This window comes from Somniosus microcephalus, unplaced genomic scaffold (assembly GCF_052327205.1).
Source record: "Somniosus microcephalus isolate GS21.2 unplaced genomic scaffold, FLI_Smic_1.0 unresolved_chr1, whole genome shotgun sequence".
Classification (NCBI taxonomy): Eukaryota; Metazoa; Chordata; class Chondrichthyes; order Squaliformes; family Somniosidae; genus Somniosus; species Somniosus microcephalus.
In genome coordinates this window covers 57,721,765-57,744,774 of record NW_028225179.1, presented here as the reverse complement: position 1 = coordinate 57,744,774, position 23,010 = coordinate 57,721,765, and the positions used below count along the sequence as shown (strand labels likewise).

At 48.0% G+C, this 23,010-nt stretch overlaps 1 long non-coding RNA gene across 2 annotated transcripts in view; it reads right to left on the bottom strand.

Annotated features, from left to right (window-relative positions):
* LOC147095337 (uncharacterized) overlaps positions 1-23,010 on the bottom strand; it is a 66,444-nt gene that overhangs the window by 23,392 nt on the left and 20,042 nt on the right. Inside the window, exon 2 of one of the 2 annotated variants that reach the window (XR_015074783.1) lies at positions 15,920-16,052. The exons of the other annotated variant lie outside the window; for it this stretch is intronic. This is a non-coding gene — a long non-coding RNA (uncharacterized LOC147095337). The remainder of the gene's footprint in view (positions 1-15,919; positions 16,053-23,010) is intronic. 2 annotated transcript variants of the gene reach the window in all.

The following is a 23,010-nucleotide window of genomic DNA, read 5'->3' as shown; positions in this document are numbered from 1 at the left end:
GATATTGGTGAGCCGCCTTCTTGAACTGCTGCAGTCCATGTGGTGAAGGTACTCCCACAGTGCTGTTAGGGAGGGAGTTCCAGGATTGTGAGGAGAGATCACATAAACTGGGCTTGTAGTCCATGGAATATAGAAGGTTAAGGGGCGATTTAATTTGATTGAGGATTTTAGGATGTTAAAAGGAATTGTCAAGGTAGAGAGAGAGAAACTATTTCCACTGGTTGAGGAGTCTAGGTCAAGGGGACATAATCTCAAAATCAAAGCCAGGCCATTCAGGAGAGAAGTTTGGAAACACTTCTTCACGCAAAGGGAGGTAGAAGTATGGAACTCTCCCACAAAAAGCAGTAGATGCTCGCGTAATTAATAATTTAATTCCCAGATCAATAGATTTTTGCCAGGCAAGAGTCGAGAAAGGATACAGAGCCAAGGCAGGTGGATGGAATTATGATAGATCAGCCATGATCTCACTGAATGGGGGGGGGGGGGAACAGGCTCGAGGGGCTGAATAGCTGACTCCTGTTCCTACCTCCACTTTATAGAGTGTCAGCATCGAGCCCTCAAAGGCAGGTAAAATACTGAGCTCCCTCTTCATTACCTAGACATTACCACTGTTACTCTGCTCCCCTCCCCGCTCCATACCATTTCTGTTCCTGAATTTATAAACTTGAATATAGAAAATTAAGGATGCGATCACTGAGGTTTTATGATGATCGAGAGGTACTATTTCATCTGGTGGGAGTGTCCAGAACAAGGGGTAAAAGCTTAAAGTTAAAGCTAGGCCGTTCAGGTGTGATGTCAGGAAGCATTTCTTCACAAAGGGTAGTAGAAATCTGGAACTGTCCCCAAAAAAGCTGTTCATGCTGGAGCTCAATTGAAAAGTTCAAGACTCAGATTGATATATTTTCATTAGGTAGGGTTCTGTTTATAGACACACACATCAGCACAAGAGACACATGGAGAAACACCTACACAGACATACCCACATATACAGACACACAAAAACACACGTATAGTGGGACACAGAAACACACGCTCGTAGAGACACAAACAGACTGAGCAGCAGAGAACGGGTTAAGATTGTAGGTGGATTGAGATCAGTGACGGAGAGGTTTTAAACAGGATTTTGAAGGCACTTGATCGGCACGTAACAGCCAGTCTACCGATTTAGGGCCGAGTGTGGTATAAATCTGACCTCTCACCAAGGACTGTGTTTGAACTCCCCACATTCATTGTACACAAGACCTTCAGATCGGATGGGGTGAAAGGTCAGAGTTTTGACCCTCTATGACCCTCAGCCCCTTGCTAAAGATTGTTTCGAGAGCTGTACCGTGTCTCTTCAGAGTTCACTGTAGCACTACATAGTATTTACAGCACAGAAACAGGCCATTCAGCCCAACAGGTCCATGCCAGTGTTTATGTTCCACACGAGCCTCCACCCAGCTTACTTCACCTCACCCTATCATCATATCCGTCTATACTTTCTACCTCGTAATTATCCAGCTTCCCCTTAAAGGCACTCTGCGATTCACCTCAACAACGCCATGTGCCAGGAGGCTCTACATTCTGACTACTTTCTGGGTGAAGAGGTTTCTCCTGAGCTCCTTATTGGATTTATTAGTGACTATCTTATGTTTTTGACCCCCAGTTTTGGATTCCCCACAAGTGGCAACATCTTCATCATCTACCCGATCAAACCACTTCATAATTATACAGATCTCTAATAAATAACCCCTCGGACTTTGCTTTTCTAGAGAAAAGAGCCCCAGTACGGTCAGTCATTCTGGATACTTAGAACCTCTCAGTTCTGGTATCATTCTCGTCAATCTTTGGTTCACCTTCTCCAGTGTCTCTCTATCCTTTTCATAATATGGAGACTAGAACTGCAGAGAGTGCACCAAGTGTGGTCTAACCAAGGTTCTAACAGAATCTACAAGTTGAACATAACTTCGCTGCTTTGCAATTCGATCTCTCTAGAAATGAACCTCAGTGCTGCGTTTACATTTTCATGGCCTGTTTAAAACGCTCCTGAAAACCGAACTCTTTGACCAAGCTTTAGGTCATCTGCCCCAATATATTCTTATGTGGCTCCTGCGAAGCACCTTGGGACGTTACACTACGTTAAAGGTGCTATATCAATACAAGTTGTTCCATTTACTCCATCTAAACAATTCTTCATTTTAGAACACCTCGATCAAATCTCCTCTTAACCTTCTCTGCTCTAAGGAGAACAATCCCAGCTTCTCCGTCTATCCAAGTAACTGTAATCCCTCATCCCTGAAACCATTCTAGCAAGTCTCTTCTCCAAAGCCTTCACGTCCTTCCTAGTGTGGTGCCCAGAATTGGACACAATACTCCAGCTGAGGCCAAACTCGGGTTTTATACAGGTTTACCATCGATTCCTGGCTTTTGTACTCTACGCCTATTTATAAAGCCCAGGATCCCATTGGCTTTATTAACTACAATTGCTTTGTTAACCTGTCCTGCCAAAGATTTGTGCACAAACATCCCCCCAGGTCTGTGTTCGTGGACACTTTTTAAAATTGTACCATTTCGCTTGCATTGTCTCTTCTCATTCTTCCTCCCAAACTGTATAAACTCACACTTTTCTGTGTTCTAAGTCATCTGCCATGTGTCCGTCCAATCCACCAGCCTGTCTACATCCTCTTGAAGTCTATTACTAACTTCCTCACTGTTTTAAACACTTCCAAGTTGAGTCAGCTGCAAATTTCAAAATTGTACCCTTTATCCAAATCCAGGTCATGAATATGTATCAAAAACAGCAGTTATCCTGGTACTGATCCCCAGGGAACACCACCGAATACCTCCCCCTCCAGTCCAAAAAACAGCATTCACCACAACTATCCCTTGGACAATTTTGTATCCCTGCTGCTGCTGCTTCTTTTATCCCACAGGCTTCAATTTTGCCAACAAGCCTATTACATGGTACTTCATCAAACGCCTTTTTAAAGTCCATATACACAGCATCAACTGAACATCCCTCATCCACCCTTGGTTACCTCGTCAAAAGCCTCAAATCAAGTTTATCAAAATGACAGAGAAACTCTTTCCTCTAGTGTGGGAGTCCAGAACAAGAGGGCACAATATTTACATTTTAAACAGTCCATTCAGGGGTGAGGTCAGGAAGCATGTCTTCACACAAAGCCAAGTGGAAATCTTGAACTGTCAAAATGCCTAGTTGTCACCAAAGGCTGTGTTTGAAATCCCCACATTCATTTTACACAAGACCTTCAGATCGGATGGGGTGAAAGGTCAGAGTTTTGACCCGCTGACACCCAGCCCCTTGCTGAAGATTGTTTCGAGTGCTGTACCATGTCTTTTCAGAATTCACCACAGAATTACATAAAAGGTAATCCAAAAGGTCTTCTTTAGGCATATTAACAGAAAAAGGGTTGTCAGGAGTGGTGGGGCCTATTAGGGACCAAAATGGAGAACTACTGGTGGAGGCAGAAGGCATGGCTGAGGTACTAAATGAATACGTTGCATCGGCGTTAACTAAAGACGAGGATTTGCCAAAGTTATGGTAAACGAGGAGATTGCTGGGATACTGGATGAGATAAAATAGATAAAGAGGTACCAGACAGGCTGGCAGTAATTAAAGTGAATAAGTCACCCGGTCCGGATGGGAAGCACCCGAGGTTACTGTGGGGAGTAACGGTAGAAATTGCGTTGGTGCTGGCCACAATCTTCCAATCCTCCTTAGATTACAGGGGTGGTGCCAAAGGACTGGAGGATTGCAAATGTTACACCCTGGTTCAAACAAGGAGAGAAAGATAAACCTGGCAATTACAGGCCAGTCAGCTTAACCTTGGTGGTGGGAAAGCTTTTAGAACTCCCTGTGTGGTCTAACCAAGGTTCTATACATGTTTAAAATACCTTCTCTGCTTTGCATATCTATCATTCTAGAAATGAACCCCAGTGCTTTGTCTGCATTTTCATGGCCTGGTTAACCTGCTTTTAATGATTTGTGCATCTGTCCCTCTGGATCCCTTTGCTCCTCTACCCCATTTAGACACTAACTTTACAAGGAGTATGTTTCCTTATTCCTCCTACCAAAATTGCAGCATCTCTCATCTATCTATATTGAAATTAATGCCATTTACACGCCAACCTGCCAGTTTATTAACATCTTGTATTTTGTCACAGTGCTCCTCAGTATTAACTATACACCAGAATTTGGTGTCATCTGTAAATTTGGAAATTACACTAACTATTCCCGAGTATATATAATGGTGCCTCTGCTCTCTCTCTCTCCCTTGCTTCTTTTAGTATCGGGGTTTTATCCTCTAACTTTTGCTAGTTTATTAATTATTTCACCCTTTCTATTTTATATGTCTTGATCTCTCTTCTCATCTCTTCTTCCAATGTCATGTTCAACTTTTTCATCTACCTAGTAAAAACTGAGGCAAAGTAACTATCCAATATTTCTGAAACAGAAACAGAAAATGCTGCAAATACTCAGCCAGTCAGGCGCTGCAAATACTCAGGTGGTCAGGCTTTTGTATCCAATATTTCTGCCATTTCGCTGTCATTACCTGTTGGTTTATCTTGTGATCCTTTAGTGGCTCTGTCCCTATCCTGAATTTCCTATTATTTATGTGCCTGTACAATACTTCACTATTTCTTTTTATATTCCTTGATAATTTAATTTTGCAGTTCTTTTTCACCTTCCTAATTGTTTTTCTTATTCTTTCCCAGCCTCTTCCAATTACCTTTTGTCATCCTCTCCTTTATTTTCACTGTGCTCAGTGTGTGCATTTATATTCAGTATCCATTTTACCCTCATCTCTTTATTCATCCCTGGTGTTTTATTATTGGCTAGTTTGTTCTTGTTTTGTAGTGGAATATAATTCTCCTGAACGCTATTGATCACCTTTTTAAATATTTCCCACTGCTGTTCTCTCTCTCTGTCTGTCTCTTCTGTTCCATGTTTATCTTCCCTAGTTCCATTGTCATCACCTCAAAATCAACTTTTTCACAATCTTATTACTACTCCTGTCTTTCTCAATCATTATGTTGTGATCGATAGTGCAGATTTTCAGCTAAGCTTACTTCTCTTAACCGCTCTGGTTCATTTCCCATTGTAGATCAGTCAGTGATTCCTCTCTGGTTGGGCTTCTTACGTACTGGGCAAGAAAGGAATCCTGAACACACTGTAAATACTCCATTCTCTTTTCCGCTTTCCCTACCTCTTCTTGACAGATCACTTGGTGTAGTTAAAATTTCCCATGACTAAGATATGTATTTTACACTTTTTATAGTTTTGCTGATATAGTTTCCTTCCACTGCTAGGCGGTCTCTACAATAACCAGTTTAGCATTAATTCAACGTGACCGAGAGCTCTGCTCCCCCGAAGCATCTGCGTCCTATATGGAAATACACGCAGATCAACAGGAATCGCTTGTCAATTGCTCTAAAATTTCAAATAAATTTACGAAATAACCACTCTGCTTCAATTACAGAGACAGAGGGGGGAAGAGAGAAAGAGAGAGACAGGGAGAGGGTACACTGTACAGTGTAGAACTGTCCCATCAAACACTCCCAGGACAGGCGGGTGGGGGGAGAGGACAAGAGGCCGGCCGCTGGGCTGAGCCTGGATCAAACTCTGCTTCAGTCCCAGCTGGAGTCTGGGGGCCGAGTCTGGGCCCCGCACTTTAGGGAGGATGAGGGTCCGGCTCACTCTCAGCCCCGCTTATCCCCTCCCCGACTGCGCCCGCAGCGGCTCAGTGCTGGGACACTCCCCCTCAGAGGCTGCGGGTCCAGGCGGCGACGATCCTCCGGCCAATCCATTCCGGCTCCGCGCTCTCGGATTTACCGCCTCACTTTCCGCCATTTTGTTTTCCTTCAATAACCGCCTTCATCCGGGGACCCGGGACATGCGCAGTGCGGCCTCAGAGCGCGCACAGCATCAGTGTTATCCGCCCCTGCTAATGGCTGAACACAGCTGATTGACAGCGCAGCCACCAATCGGGGCCCGGTGCAGCGACCCACGCCCCACCCATTTTCGCTGTCGGAGGCTGGGGGCGTGTTGCTCCGGATTTAAATCTCGCTGCCGTTAAACCCCCTCAACGGCAGTGACGTCATGTAACTCGGCACTTGCGGGCTTTGTGACGTCATTAACCCGGCAACGGGGGCTGTGTGACGTCAGTAACCTGGCACCAGGTGCAGGGAGGGCACTGATCCCACAGGATGGCCGTGTACACAGTAACACCGCCTGAAAATCTTCGCACCGTTCACAGCGGGGAGAAACCCTACTGTTGGGGGTCGCTAGAAATCAACAGGCTCTGAGACTTTTGTTGCATCAAAGGCAAGTGTGTTACTTTATTCACTCTCCATGAGGACCGAGGGTCTCAGCCTCGTTGCAGGGATATGACTTCATCACGCTACCGACGCTCTTAAAAGGGACCCTGCCCCGATAACCCAACCCAGTACGTACATTTAACAACATTGGCTATAGTGAATTGTGTTATTGTCCCTATGTGGTCTCCGCCACATACATCCCCCCCAGAATTCACTAGCACCGGCAATGTCAGTCATTTGGGGGGGGGGGGGGGGGGGGGGGCGGGGCGGGCGGAACGGCTCCTCAATTCCGGGGCGGGGAGCGGTTCGTCGGAGGGACCTCGGGTGCTCGGTGGTGGACTGAGGGTGCAGAAACTGGAGGTCGGCCCCGCCTCGGGGGCTGTGCCAACTCAACGGCTCGGTCCAGATCCAGGTGGGCCGGCTTAAGACGGTCCACGGAAATGCAGTCCGGCTTACCGCCGACATCCACTACGAAGGTCTTGTGCCCGGTTTCCAGGACGCAGAATGGTCCATCGTAGGGTGGCTGGAGAGGTCCCCGGTGGGCGTCATGGTGGACGAAAACGTACTCCGCCGCATGAAGATCGAGCAGAACGTTTGACTGCGGGAGGCCGTGCTGCAACATGGGCACCGGCGCGAAAACCTTGGCGTTGACCAGAAGGTTGGACCGTTGCGTTGGGGACGAAATCCCCGGGAACCCGCAGCGGCTGTCCGTAGACGAGCTCGACGGATGAGGACTGGAGGTCCTCCTTGGGGGTGGTCCAGAGTCCCAGCATGACCCACGGGAGTCTGTCGATCCAACTGTCGTCCCGGAGGCTGGCCCGGAGCGCAGCCTTCATGGAGTGCTGAAACCGTTTGCACAATCCGTTAGCCTGAGGGTGGTATGCTGTGGAGTCTCAACCCGAGGCCTCGGGCGACAGCGTTCCAGAGCTCCAACGTGAACTGGGGCCCCCGGTCGGAGGAAATGTCAGATGGGGCGCCGAACCGAGTGACCCAAGGGCTGATGAACGCCCGAGCCACATCGGCGGACGTCGTTGAAGACAGCGGGACGGCTGCCGGCCATCGGGTAATTTTGTCGACCATTGTGAGGAGGTGGGTGAACCCACGGGAGGGCAGCAGGGACCCCACCAGGTCCACGTTAACATGATCGAACCGCCTCTCGGGCACCGCGAAAGGTGCCAACGGGGCCTTAGTATGGCGATGCACTTTCGAGCGTCGGCATACCACCAGGTGCTGGCCCAGTCGCGAACGTCTTTCCTCAGCCCGTGCCAGACGAACTTAGCCGCCACCAGCTTCTGTGATGGCTTCCTGCCCGGGTGGGAAAGATTATGGACGGCGTCGAAAACTTGCTGTCTCCACCCGTCGGGCACGACAGGACGTGGCTGCCCAACGGAGACGTCGCACAGGAGTGTGGTGCCGGCATCGTCGAACGCGACGTCCGCTAGTTGAAGGCCCGTGACCGCCGTCCTGTAGGCCTAGACGTCCGGGTTGGATTCCTGGTCGGCTGCCATGCGGGTGTAGTCGATGCCGAGGTGTACGGCGCTGGCGAGACAGTCGGCGACGGGGTTGTCTTTCCCAACCACATGCTGGATGTCTGTTGTAAACTCCGAGATGAAGGCCAGCTGGCATTGCAGACGGGCCGACCACGGCTCAGAAGCTTTGGCCATGGCGAAGGTCAGCGGTTTGTGGTCCACGAACGCTGTGAACGGGCGAGCCTCCAGTAGGAAACGGAAGTGTCGGACGGCGAGGTAGAGGCCGAGAAGCTCGCAATCGAAGGTGCTGTACTTCCGCTCGTTGGGGCGGAGCTGCCGGCTGAAGGCGGCGCGCGGCTGCCAGGTGCCGTTGACCCACTGTTCGTGGACGGCGCCAACCTCATAGTCCGAGGCATCGGTGGTGAGAGCGATCGGCGCATCAGGTAACGGATGCGCCAGCAGGTCACGTTAGCCAGGGCCCTTTTCGTGTCCGTGAAAGAATTGGCCATCTCCTCGGACTAGTCGACGGCGAGCTTGTCGGGCTTGCCTTTGAGGGCCTCGTAAAGGGGCCACATAAGCTGGGCTGCTCGGGGAACGAAGCGATGGTAAAAGTTCACCATGCCCAAAAACTCCTGCAGGGCCTTCACGGTGAAGGATCGTGGGAAGTCCATCATGGCCTCCACTTTCGATGGCAGTGGCACTGCCCCGTCCTTCGTGATGCTGTGCCCGAGAAAGTCAAATCGAGAACAGCCCGAACTGGCACTTGGCCGGGTTGACGATTAGGCCGTGCTGGCTGAGGCGTTGGAAGAGAGTCCGTAGGTGCGACACATGTTCCATCCTGGAGGCGCTGGCGATGAGGATGTCATCCAGGAATACGAACAGGAATGTCAGGTCCCGTAACACGGTGTCCATTAGGCATTGAAAAGCCTGGGCGGCGTTTTTGAGGCCGAATGGCATGCGGAGGAATTCAAACAGCCCGAACGGGGTGATCACCGTGGTTTTCGGGACGTCCTGCGGCCGGACAGGGACCTGGTGGTAACCCCGGACGGAGGTCCACTTTTGAGAATATCACTTTCCCGGCCAGGCGGGCGGAAAAGTCCTAGATGTGTGGAATCGGGTAGCGGTCGGGGGTCGTAGCGTCGTTGAGGCGCCGGTAATCGCCGCACAGGCGCCACCCGGTCTCGGAGCGATATGGAGGGGCGAGGCCCACGGACTGTTCGACCGGCGGATGATGCCGAGGCGCTCCATAGTGTCGAACTCAGCTTTAGCGATGGCGAGTTTCCCCGGGTCGAGGCGCCGAGCACAGGCGTAGACGGGCGGACAAGATGTGGTGTTCTACCCCGTGTTTGGTGGCGGCAGGCGTGAACGTGGGCTTCGTGAGGTCCGGGAACTCAGCGAGGAGGCGGGAAAACGCGTCGGAGGCCGAGAGTGCGCTGGACCCACTGAGGGAACACGGGAGCGAGCTGAAAGTCTCAGCGTTGATGAGGCGTCGGTTCTTGACGTCGGTTCTTGACGTCCACCAAAAGGCCATTGGCGCAGAGGAAGTCAGCACCGAGAAGGGGGGTGGACACTTTTGCCGTGACAAAGTGCCAGGTGAACCGCTGCCCGCCAAAACAAAGCGCCACGCTCCGTTTCCCGAAGGTGCAGATGAAACTGCCGTTGGCGGCTTTGAGGTCGGGGCCATGGTTCTCTCCTTGCATGTCTATGGTTGACACGGGCAGGACGCTCACCTGGGCACCCGTGTCGCAAAGAAAACGACGTCTGGAGTTGGTGTCCGTAATAAATAACAAACTGCCTGAACAGCCGACAGCCACAGCAGTCGACGAGTGGTCTTTCGTTTGTTTGGAGGTGGGAAAACTGCACGGGGGCCGGCACTTCCTGGCTTTGGGGCCGAACTGCGCGTCGTAGAAGCAGAGGCTTGGTGGCTGCTGCCGTTGGGCTGTATCGGTGGGGGCCGGGCTCCACGTGGCCGTGCAATACTGTTGCCCGGCGGACAAAAATTTGTTGGCCTCCTTGGCCAGGTCGCGGAAATCGGTACTGGAAGAGTTGGCTAAAGCCGACCGTACCTGACCTGGCAGCTGTTGAAGGAACAGTTCCTTGAAGAGGAAGCACGTCCTGTGCGTGCCCAGGAGGGCCAGCATGTGGTCCATCAGCTCCGAGGGCTTGGAGTCGCCAAGCCCGGGTAGAGAGAGAAGCCGTCATGCGCGCTCGGCTTCGGTGAGTCCAAAAGTTTCTAAGAGGTGCGTTTTCAGCGTTTCGTATTTGTTGAGCTTCGGGGGGTTCTCGAGCAGACTCACGACTCTGGCCACAGTGGAGCTGCCGAGAGCACAGACGACGTAGTAGTACCTCGTGTCGTCCGCGGTGATGTCCCGGAGTGCAAATTGAGCCTTGGCCTGGGCGAACCAAGCGGCAGTCTGTGGTTCCAAAAACTCGGGTAGTTTGATGGAAACGGCCTTCGTCGCCATTTCGGATGAGGTCTTTGGAATCGTCCAAAAGAGCAGCGGGATCACCAATGTTGGGGTTGCTAGAAATCAACAGGCTCTCAGGCTTTTGTTGCAGCAAAGGCAAAACGTGTCTTACTTTATTCACTCTCCATGAGGACTGAGGGTCTCAGCCTCGTTGCAGGGCTATGACGTCATCACGTTACCGACGCTCTTAAAGGGACCCTGCCCCGATAACCCAACCCAGTACATACATATAACAACATTGGCAAACATAGTGAATTGTGTTTAGGTACATATAACAACATTGGCTATAAGTTGTGAATTGTGTTATTGTCCCTATGTGGTCTCCGCCACAGTACACTTGTTCTGTGTGTGGACGAGGCTTCAACCGATCATCCATCCTGGAGAGACACCCACTCCATGGAGAAACCATGGAAATGTGGAGACAGTGGGAAGGGATTCAATTACCCGTCTGAGCTGGAAATGCATCGGCGCACTCACACTGGGGAAGAGGCTGTTCACCTGCTCCGTGTGGGGGAAGGGATTCACTCCATCATCCCAGCTGCAGAAACATCAGCAAGATCACAAGTGACTGCAGGGTTGGATTCTGCTGTTGTTAAGCTCCCTCCCCCTACATCATCACTGTGCTGAAATCCACATCAGTCTCCCCATCTGCTCCTTGTTCTCTGCCTGGATCCTATAACTGAACTTAGTCTTCCCATCCTAGATTTAAAAAATCAGAAATAGGAGCAGGAGTAGGCCACTTGGCCCTTTAAGCCTGGCCCGCCATTCAATAAGGTCATGGCTGATCTTCTACCTCAACTCCACCTTCCCGCACTATCCCCATATCCCATGATTCCCTCAGAGGCCAAAAGTCTATTGATCTCTGCCTGGAATAGACTCAACGACTGAACCTCCACAGTCCCCTGGGGTAGAGAATTCCAAACATTCACAACCCTTTGTGTGAAAGCATTTCGCATCTCAGTCCTAAATGGCTGACCCTTTATTCTGAGACAGTGACCCCGAGATCTAAAGTCCCCAGCCAGGGGATACAACCACCCTGCATCTATCCTGTCAAGCTGCTTAAGAATTTTCTATGATTCAATGAGATCACCTCTCATTCTTCTAAACTCTAGAGAACGTAGGCCTAGTCTGCTCAATCTCTCCTCATAGGACAATCCCCACCATCCCAGGAACCAGTCTAGTGAACCTACGTTCCACTCCCTCTAAGGCAAGTATATGCATCCTTAGGTAAGGAGACCAAAACTACAAAGTACACCAGGTGTGGCCTTACCAAGGCTCGGTATAATTGTAGTAAGAATTCATTACTGTTGTACTCTAATCTATTTGATAGACAGGCTAACATACCATTTGCTTTCCAAATTGCTGTACCTGCATATCAACTTTCTGTTCGTGTAGATGGACACACAGGTTCCTCTGAAAACATCATTTCCAAGTCTCTTACAATTTCACAAATATTCTGCTTTTCTATTTTTCCTACCAAAGTGAATAACTTCACATTTTTCTACATTATACTCCATCTGCCGCCTTCTTGCCCACTCACTTAACCTGCCTACATCCCTTTGCAGCCTCCTTGTGTCCTTCTCACAGCTTCCTTTCCCACCTGGCTTAGTGTCATCAGCAAACTTGGATACATTATACTTGGTCCCCTCATCAAAGTCATTGATATAGATTGTAAATAGTTGAGGCCCAAGCACTGATCCTTGCAACACCCCAGTAGTTATAACCTGCCAACCCGAAAATGACCCATTTATTCCCAGGTGAAACAGCAATTTACTTGTACTTCTTTCAATTTAGTATACCGTATTCGCTGCTCACGATGCGGTCTCCTCTACATTGGAGAGCAAACGCAGATTGGGTGACTGCTTGGCGGAACACCTCCATTCAGTCCACAAGCGTGACGCCGAGCTTCCAGTTGCCCGTCACTTTAATTCTCTGCTCCACTTCCATTCTGACCTCTCCATCCTCGGCCTCGTACTCTGTTCCAATGAAGCTCAATGCAAGTTCAAAGAACAGCACCTTATCTTTTGATTAGGCATTTTACGGCCATCTGGACTCAGCATCGAGTTCAACGATTTCTGATCATAACCTCTGCCCCCATTTTTTCCAGACAGCAGCTGTTGTTAATGATCCTGCTGTTGCCATTTACACCTCTAGACCCATCTTTCATTTCTTTACTTGTCCCGCTACCATCCCCTCCTGCCTTGCACCATCATCCCTTTTGTCATTTAATCTCTCGTCTTCCACACCATCACAGACCTTCCCTTTTGTTCTTGCCCCCTGTACCCGCTTTCCCTGCCCCTGCACCCGCTTTCCCTGCCCCTGCACAAGCTTTCCCTGCCCCTGCACCCGCTTTCCCTGCCCCTGCACCCGCTTTCCCTGCCCCTGCATTTGCTTAAAACTTATTACACCTCTTAACATTTTTTCAGCTCTGATGAAATGTCATCGACCTGAAACGTGAACTCTGTTTCTCTCTCCACAGATGCTGCCTGACCTGCTGAGTATTTCCTGCATTCTCTGTTTTTATTTGCTGTCTCTATTTCTCTCCTCCTCTGATCCTGTCACTCATCTCTTTCTCTTCCTCTCTCTCTTTCTGTTTTTCTATGTCTCTCTCTGTTTGTCTCTTTCTTTGCCCCATCGCTCTCTCTGCCTCTCTCTCTCTCTCTTTCTCTGCCCAATGTCTGTTTCTCTTTCTGTCTGTGTCTCTTTGTTTCGCTTCCTCTTGTTTGTCTCTTTCTCTCTCTCTGTATCACTATCCTTCTGTCCCTCCATCTTGTCTCTCTTTCTCTCCCTTTGTCTCTGTATCTCCCCGTCTCTTTATCTGTCTCTCTCCCATTGTCTCTCTATCTCCATCTCTATTTTTTCTACACCTCACTGTGTCTCTCTGTTTCTTCCTGTCTCTTTCCTTCAGTATCTTCAGACCAAATACAATATGTTGAGAGGGGAAGTGAAGATGAAAATAAGATTGGCAAAGAGAGAATATGAGAGTAGACTGGCGTTTAACATAAAAGGGAACCCAAAAATCTTCTACCAGCATGTAAACAGTAAGCGGGTAGTAAGAGGTGGGGTGGGGCCCATTACAGACAAAGCAGGTGATTTATGCTTAGACGCGCAGGGCAAGGCTAGAATACTCAATCAGTACTTTGTATCGGTGTTTACTGAGGAGGTGGATGCTGACAAAATATCGGTAGAAGTGTAAAAAGGTAGAAGCAAAGGAAGGGGTGAAAATTGACAGGCAGGATGTACTAGAAAGGCTGGGTATGCTTAGAATGGACAAGTCGCCTGGTCCAGATGACTTGCATCCCAGGTTGTGAAGGGAATTGGGGGAAGAAGATAACGGAAGGGCTTGCCATAATTTTCCAATCTTCCCTAGATGCGGGGAAGGTGCCCGAGGATTAGAAAGCGGCAAATGTGACACCATTGTTCAAGAAAGGGTGTAAGGACAATCCTAGTAACTACAGGTAGGTCAGTTTAACAGCAGCGTTGGGTAAAGTTTTAGAAACAACAATAAAGGAAAAAATTAACGGGCACTTTGAGAGGTTTAAGCTAATTAAGGAGAGCCAACATGGATTTGTAAAAGGCAGATCGTTTTTGACTAATCTAATTGAATTTTTTGATGAAGTAACAGAGATTATTGATGAAGGGAATGCAATAGATGTTGTCCACATGGATTTTCGGAAACCAATTGACAAAGTACCACATAGAAGGCTGGTTAACAAAATGGAGGCTCAGTGCTGGGGCCACTGCTTTTTTCATATATATATATAAAAATGACCTGGATATTGGAATACAAAGTAGAATTTCTAAATTTGCCGATGACACCAATCTTGGGGGTGTGGCAAATGGTGATGATTATACCAATCGACTGCAACAGGAAATAGAAAGGCGAAAAGGACGGGCAGACAAGTGGCAGATGGAATTTAATACAGAGAAGTGTGAGGTGATGCATTTTGGCAGAAGGAACAGGGCGAGGCAATATACACTTAATGGCACAGTTTTAAAGAATATTCAGGGACAGAGGGTCATGAAACTCCAGTACGATTTGGACAGGTTGGGTGATTGGGCAGAAACATGGCAAATGCACTATAATGTGGATAAATGTGAGGTTATCTACTTTGGTGGCAAAAACAGGAAGGCAGATTATTATTTGAATGGCAATAGATTGGGAGAAGGGGAAGTACAAAGAGACCTGGGTGTTATTGTGCACCAGTCACTGAAGGTAAGCATGCAGGTGCAGCAGGCAGTTAAGAAGGCAAATGGTATGTTGGCCTACGTAGCAAGAGGGTTCGAGTACAAGAACAAGGATGTCTTGCTGCAGTTGTACAGGGCCTTGGCGACACCTCACCTTGAGTAGTGTGTGCAGTTTTGGTCACCTTACCTGAGGAAGGACGTTCTTGCCATGGAGGGAGTGCAGCGAAGAGTCACCAGGCTGATACCTGGGATGGCAGGAATGACGTACGAGGAGAGATTGTGTCAATTGGGCTTATACTCACTGGACAGACTAGATGCAGAAAGGATGTTTCTGATGGACGGGGAGTCCAGAACCAGGGGTCATAGTCTAAGGATAAGGGGTAAGCCATTTAGGCCTGAAATGAGGAGGAATTTCTTCACCCAGAGAGTAGTGAACCTGTGGAATTCTCTGCCAGAGGGCGGTGGAGGCCAGTTCATTATATTCAAGAAAGAGTTGGATATATTTCTTGAGGCTAAAGGGATCAAGGGCTATGGGGAGAAGGCAGGGACAGGGTACTCAATTTGGATGATCAGCCATGATCTCGTTGAATGGCGGAGCAGGCTCGAAGGGCTGAATGGCCTACTCCTGCTCCTATCTTCTATGTTTCTATGTTTAATGTGCAGAGGTCCCTGGAGTGGCAGGACATATTGAGAGAGTGGTTAACAAAGCATATGGGGTCGAGGGCTTCATAAATAGAGGTATTGAGTACAAAAGTAGAGAAGTAATGCTGAAACTTTATAAAGCGCTGGTTAGGCCACAACTGGAGTATTGCGTCCATTTCTGGTCACCAGACTTTAGGAAGGATGCGAAGGCCCTTGAGAGGGTGCAGAGGAGATTTACTAGAATGGTTCTGGGGATGGGGGACCTTAGCTACAAGGGCAGATTGGAGAATCTGGATTTGTTTTCATTGGAGCAAAGGAGGATGAGGGGTGATTTGATAGATGTACAAGGTGTACCAGATTATGACGGGTTTGGAAAGGCTAGGTGGGGAAAGGCTGTTCCCACTGGTTGATGGAACAAGGAGAGGGGGACACAGATTTAAGGTTTTGATACAGGGGGGAATGTGAGGAAAAATCTTTTTACACAGTGAGTGGTGATGAACTGGAATTCACTGCCGACGGAAGTGGCGGAAGCGGAGACAGTCAATGTTTTCAAAGGGAGATTGGATAGGCACTTGAGGGAAATAAACTTGCAGGGCTGCAGGGATAGAGTGGGGCAATTGGACTGACTGGATTGCTCTACAGCAAGTCGTCATGGACTCGATGGGCCAAATGGCCTCCTTCTGTGCCGATGGACTCTATGACTCTGTGATATACAGTACACAGCTTGTAAAAGGAACAATTCACTCCTATCTGGTACTATATGGCCCATGTGTGTCTCAGTATCAGCTCCTGTATATGTACAGCAAACAGCAGATAAAAGGGAACAATTCACACCTGTCTGGTACTGTACGGCAGATGTGTGTCTCAGTGTCAGCTCCTGTACATGTACAGCGGGTAAAAGGGAACGCTTCACTCCTGTCTGGCACTGTATAGCCCGTGTGTGTCTCAGTGTCAGCTCCAGTACATACTGCAAATAGAATAAGTGAGAGAGAATGAGGGGAAAGTCAAGAGAGTGATCAAGATTTTCCCACAGGAAATCCATGACAGAGAGTGTCACTATGAACAATGTGTCTCTAAACATATGTTAATATTTATTGTGGATTTGTAGCAGAATTTTATTGCACAAAGACTGTCTTTGGTAATGTTTTATTTTATGCCAGGCATTCTGTGATTCAGTTAAAATTTATACCGGGTCTGTGTTAATGTGTACGAGGTTTTCTCTCCCTCTCATTGCAAATATGAGCCAAGGATCTGTGGGTGTGTGTTATTGATTACTGTCAGCATTTGGCAGTATAAACATAAGGGGGGAGAAATTTGGTATCGTCCCGTTTGGGGCGCTAGTATTGGCGGTACGCAAAGTTTAGCGCCACCTCGAGCGCTATTGGGTTGCAGCGCCCCTGAAGGTGATTGCGGCGCTAAATCAGGCGCTGCACGATACTCTTAAGGCGCTAACCCGGCAGAGTGAGGCGCTACCTCACAGTGCTGGTGAAGCTCATGTGATTTCAGTCAGCAATGGAACACAGACACACTGGCACCATCCAATTCTTAAAGGGGAGTTCTGACTAATGGTCATCGACCTGAAACGTTAGCTGCTGCTTGACCTGCTGAGCTTCTCCTGCATTTTCTGTTTTTTTCTTAAAGAGGAGGGTTGATCTTGCCTTGCTCTCCATCCACATCCTGCTCATTGCAGCCTTGAATCTCGGCCTGAATCTCAGCCTGGAGAGGCCTGAACATCTAATCTGCTGGAAAGAACAATGGAGAGAACCAGGGAAAGAGCTCAGAGTGCAGGCCCCACAGTCTCTTCTAATTCGATACAAGGGCAAATCAAAACCAACCTGCAAAACTCCTTCACACAGCGTGGATTCTCTCCAGAAGTCTGTCTCACTCTCTCACAATGTGTGGTGCAAAAATGTCACCTTCAAAAAAGGCAGGAGGTGTTCCCCTTTAAATAGCGCTCCTAGTCCCTTTCAGACAGCATAACGGTCCCCTCAACCTGTCCTTGTTAGCGCCAGGCGGAACGGAGGGGGGCGCCACTGAATTTCCAAACCGGGGCGTCCAAAAGGCGTTGCACACTGAATTGACGTCATGATCTGCCTGTGCCCGTGAGCGGGCGCTAAGATTTAGCGCCGGCGCTAAATGTCCGCTCAATATGGGAGGAGGCGCAGGGTCCGCAGCGCCCGGGCACTAGTTGGTTAGCGCTCCACTTCTGGTCTCTAGGTGCTAATGGGTGGCGCTACCAACCCAATTTCTCCCCCAAGGACAGAGTGTGTCAGTGAGTGTGATAATATTAACCTGGGGTCTCGGTCAGCGTGTTAATATTCCTGAGGTCAGTAGAAGTGTTTTACAGTTCACAGTGTGTCTCTGGCGGTGGGTTATGATGTACACACTATGTCAGTCAGTGCGTGATAGTATCAATCTGTGATCTTTGCCAGAGTGTTAATATCCCCGAGGTCAATGGGAGCGTTTCACAGTTCACAATGTGTCTCTGGTGGTGGATTATAATGCACACAGTCTGTCAGTGAGTGTGTTTCATAATAAGGTGGATGAATTAGCTTTGCAAATAGAGGTAAACGAATATGATTTGATTGGGATTACAAAAACATGGCTCCAGGGTGGCCAATGCTGGGAACACAACATCCAGGGGTATTCAATATTCAGGAAAGATAGGCAAAAAGGAAAGGGAGGTGGGGTAGCATTGCTGGTTAAAGAGGGATTTACACAATTGAAAGGAAGGATATTTGCTCTGATGATGTGGAATCTGTATGGGTAGAACTGAGAAATACCAAGGGGCAGAAAACATTAGTGGGAGTGGTATATAGACCTCCATACAGTAATGCGGAGGTTGTGGATGGCATTAAAAGGGAAATTAGAGAAGCTTGCAATAAGGACACAGCAGTCATCATGGGTGACTTTAATCTACATATAGATTGGGCCAACCAAATTAGTAACAATACTGTGGAGGAGGAATTCCTGGAGTGTTTACGGGATGGTTTCCTGGACCAATATGTCGAGGAACCAACCAGAGATCAGGCCATCTTAGACTGGGTATTATGTAACGAGAAAGGATTAATTAGCAATCTTGTTGTACGAGGCCCCTTGGCTCGGAGCGATCATAATATGATCGAATTCATCATTAAGATGGAGAATGAAGTAGTTGACTCAGAGACTGGGGTCCTGAATTTAAATAAAGGAAACTACGAAGGTCTGAGGTGCGAGTTGGGTAGAATTGATTGGGGAATGTCACTCAATAGGTTGACGGTGGATAGGCAATGGCAAACATTCAAAGACCGCATGGGTGAACTACAGAATTTGTTCATCCCAGTTTGGCATAAAAATAAAACAAAAAAAGGTGACTCAACCGTGGCTAACAAGGGAAATTAGGGATAACATAAGATCCAAGGAGAGGACATATAAATTGGCCAGAAAAAGCAGTAAACCTGAGGATTGGGAGCAGTTTAGGATTCAGCAAAGGAGGACAAAGGGATTAATTAAGAAGGGGAAAATAGAATACGAGTGTAAGCTTGCAGGGAACATAAAAACTGACTAAAAGCTTTTATAGATATGTGAAGAGAAAAAGATTGGTGAAGTCAAGCATAGGTCCCATGCAATCAGAATCAGGGGAATTAATAATGGGGAACAAAGAAATAGCAGACCAATTAAATACATATTTTATTTCTGTCTTCACAAAGGAGGATACAAATAACCTCCCAGAGATGTCGGGGAACATCGGGTCTGATGAAAGGGAGGAACTGAAAGAAATCAGTATTTGTAGGGCAATGGTGTTAGGGAAATTGATGGGATTGAAGGCCGATAAATCCCCAGGGCCTGATAATCTACATCCTAGGGTACTTAAGGAAGTGGCCCCAGAAATAATAGATGCATTGCTGATCATCTTCCAACATTCGATGGAATCTGGAACAGTACCCATGGATTGGAGGGTAGCTAATGTTACCCCACTATTCAAAAAAAATGCTAGAGAGAAAATGGGGAACTACAGACTGGTAACCCTGACATCAGTAGTGGGGGAAATGCTAGAGTCCATTATAAATGATGTAACAGCAGAGCACTTGGAAAACAGTGACAGGATCGGACAAAGTCAACATTGATTTGCAAAAGGTAAATCATGCTTGACTAATCTACTGGAATTTTTTGAGGATGTAACTGGTAAAATGGATAAGGGAGAACCAGTGGATGTGGTGTATTTGGGCTTTCAGAAGGCTTTCGATAAGGTCCCGCATAAGAGTTTAGCATGTAAAGTTAAGGGACATGGGATTGGGGGCAAGGTATTGACTTGGATAGAGAACTGGTTGGCAGACAGAAAGCAAGTGTTGGAATAAACGGGTCTTTTTCCAATTGGCAGGCAGTACCTTAGTTTTTATGTTAGAATATGTATAATGCAGCACCAATGTACAAGGTGGAGATAATGAGTTAATCCCTACCCTGAGTTAAACGATATAGAGGACTGTACATTGCATTTACCCAGCTAAGTTTTAAAACATAATTAAGTGACTTCAAATGCTGAGAGATTAAACTGCAGAACAACTCATGGGAAGATTGAGGAGGATGTCTGTTTGGCCAGGCGAGACAACACATATGCGAGATAACACACCTAAGAATTCATTTGTTGTAAATCACAACAGGGTTCCATTCTTCAAAGTATGGTGGGACTAATCAGAGTGTGCTTGCTTTGCAGAGGTAACCCGAGATGAGGCAAAAGTCTGTGCTTTGCACGCCTTAACGCGGACAGTTATCTTAAGAAAACATGTAACAAGCAAAACCACCTGGCTACGGGCAAATGGATGGTTGTAGAGCAATTAAGATGAGGCCCCACAGTCGCAGGAGTTGACGGGACCAACCGATAACAGAAATGTGGGATTTGTGGGCGGCAAGAAGCTGAAATGTCACGGTTTATAATTGCCATTTAGCTATAACTCTGTATATGCTGATAAGCTTTATCCCCGCCCCTAGGGAGGGGGTTTGATTTTAGTATAACTGATTGTTGCTAGGGAATCGGTGGAGTCGGATCTGAGAGGGGTCTCAGAAGGTTCTCCCCAGGCCTGTGAATAAAGACCGTTTTGAACCATCCTTCACTCGAAGTCTGTCATCTGTACCAAAGCTAATCGTCGACTTTGTATATCACTTAGTCTGCTCTGAGGGGGAAAGGGTTAAGTGTCGACCTGGCACAACACCGGGTCCACTTTTCAGGATACAACAATTGGCGTCACGAACAGGATCACAGACTCTGACCAGTCCACAGGAACGACGAGCTAAGAAGGAAGGGTGAGTACGTTTTAAATTACCACTCATAAATTAGAAAGCTCAGAACGTACTGTGAGATCTGGTAAGGCTGTGATTAAAAGAACTAAAGTTGGCAGAGACAGACTCGAGAAAGGGGGTGCGGTCTAGTGAGCCGGGAGGCAGCGAATCCTCAGAGCCGTTAAGACGGCAAGGCCTCTAGGATAAAGAGGCAGATAAGTGGGCTATAAAGACCTATGAGGAAGCCGGGAGGCGGCAAACCAAATCCTCAGAGCCGTTAAGACGGCAAGGTCTCTAGGGTAAAGAGGTGGTTAAGTGGGCGGTAACTCCTACGAATAGTGGGTCCTTGGGAGTCACGGGGTGACCAACACGGACAAGGGTGGTTGTCTGTCCTAAACGCCTAGCCTGAGCCCGAATTAAGAGGACGTAGTCCCACGTGACGGCCAGGACCAAGTAGGTGTAGGGAACAAAACACCACAGGATCGTGACCCCGTGACGAGTGAGTGTGCGCAAAATAAGTGTGCGAGTGAGTGACAGGGTAATATAAGAACCATCGAGAAGTAAGTCGGAAGCTATATAGAATGCCTAAAGGGAATGCAGATATACAGGAGAAGGGACCGTCCCCTTGGGGAGATCCCGGCTCCGTCACCCGCTATTTAGCGGACAAGAATCGAACACTTATCGAAAATATAAAAAAGAAAGGATGGGATCCCGAAGATAGTACAGAGAGGCAAAGAGCTTGGTGGAGAGGACAATCCAAAGACAAAGAGGGGAAAGGGGGAATGGTAGTTTTAGCTTGTTACCAGAAACTATGTAATGAGTTGAAACAGAAGGAAAAGGGAGAAAGGGAAGAGAAAGAAGTTACAACTCCCAAACCAGGAGGAGAGGGACACCTGGTGGCAGCAGCCAGTTCCAGCAGTATGTCCCTATACCCAAACCTACTGGGAAAAGGTAATATAGATGGGGGTGGGTTCGGAGAGAAAACAGCAGGAGATGGTAAGGAAAGGGACTGGCTGGAGCCACTGCCTTGCCCAGAAGAAAATAATTTCCCACCACCCTATAATCCGGTGGGCCGCAGGGTAAAAGTGGCCTCGGTAAAAACTGAAGTAATCCCAGGACACCGAGATTCTCGGTACCGCCATGATCCCCACGGTAGAAGACAACCTGGAAATTCCAGCGGTCCCTGCAGTTGCGGCAAGACCCCAGATAATTCGAACTACCTACTAGCCCTTCAAACCCTTAGAGAAACAAATGCTGGTAGATAAATTACCCCAGCTGCAACATCGGGGGAATAACTACCCATTTTGGCAAAAGATGAGGGAATTGAGGATCAGTCATAGTTTACACAATAAAGATGTAAACCAGTTGGTGCGAGCAAAAGTTTCGGATGACCGTTGGGACCAATTGCCTGTGAATTTCAGGGATGGAACTTGGTGCCTGGAGTGTAATCTCACCCCGCAACAGTCAGACCAAAACTACGAGTTATTCAAGCGAGCAGTAGAAGAGGTTATGGGACAGGCCCCGGTAAATTGGGCAGCCATAACCAATATAACTCAGGAGAAGGGGGAATCTGCCGTAGACTATAGTAAACGGTAATTGGGAAAGGTTTGTGGGATGTTCCGGCATCGGAAACCCCACCACAGAGAACCAATGTTTCCTGCAGTCATTTAAAGCCGGACTGGGTCCCGCACATCAGGCAGTCATACGATTAGGAGTTGTTACAATGAACAACTATGAAGACTTAATTAGGTGGGCGACAGAAGTGGATAACATGCAAAAGGTTAAGATAGCTGCCACAGAGGAGTTCGGGGAACAGGAGGAAACAGTGGGGATAGTGAGCTGTTATACTTGCGGAGAGGAGGGACATTTCGTTAAAGAATGCAAACAGAAGCAGAGATGGGCTGCCAGATCAGCATTGGATACAAAACTAATTTGCTATAATTGTAACGAGCCAGGACATAAGAGAATAGACTGCTGGAAGAAAGGGGGAGGAAGGGAAAACCAGGGACCAAACCAAAGGAGGGGGACCCCAAAGAGGACAGCCAGGAGGAGACGGGGGAAGAGAGGATTTTAAAAGATGGATGAGGGAAGAAAGAGAGGAACAGGAGGAAAGGGATAGAGACAGAGATAGGGATGGGGATAGACCGCGACAAAGGGATAGGGAAGAAAGGGAGCTTAGGGAATATAGTAACTGGAAAAATACCCGAAGTGAGAGGCGGTATGGGTATGACTCAGAGGACGTGGAAGGCGGCGACGCATGCACTGAGGCGCAAATGAGAGACATGATAAAGAAGTTGAATATTAAATGAAAGGTAGCAGCCCTCGGGGAGAATGGGGAGGGGGATCCAAGGATGTTTGTTAACGCATTGGTAGGGGGCCGGCAGTGCAAAATGTTAATAGACACAGGAGCCACAATCTCATTGACAGACTTACCCTTGCCCCGAACGAAACTTTCAATTAATGTAACAGGAATCGGTGGACGGAAAATCAGGGCTCATAAGAGCGAAACAGTTTTACTAGAAATTGGATGTATAATAATACCTACACAGTTGTGGGTATGCGAGAATACCGAAGGAACAATCCTAGGGATAGACATACTGCGAGAAGTAGGAGCTTTAGTCGACCCTAAAGCGAATGAAGTGTACTGGTCACCAGATTATAAGTGAGAC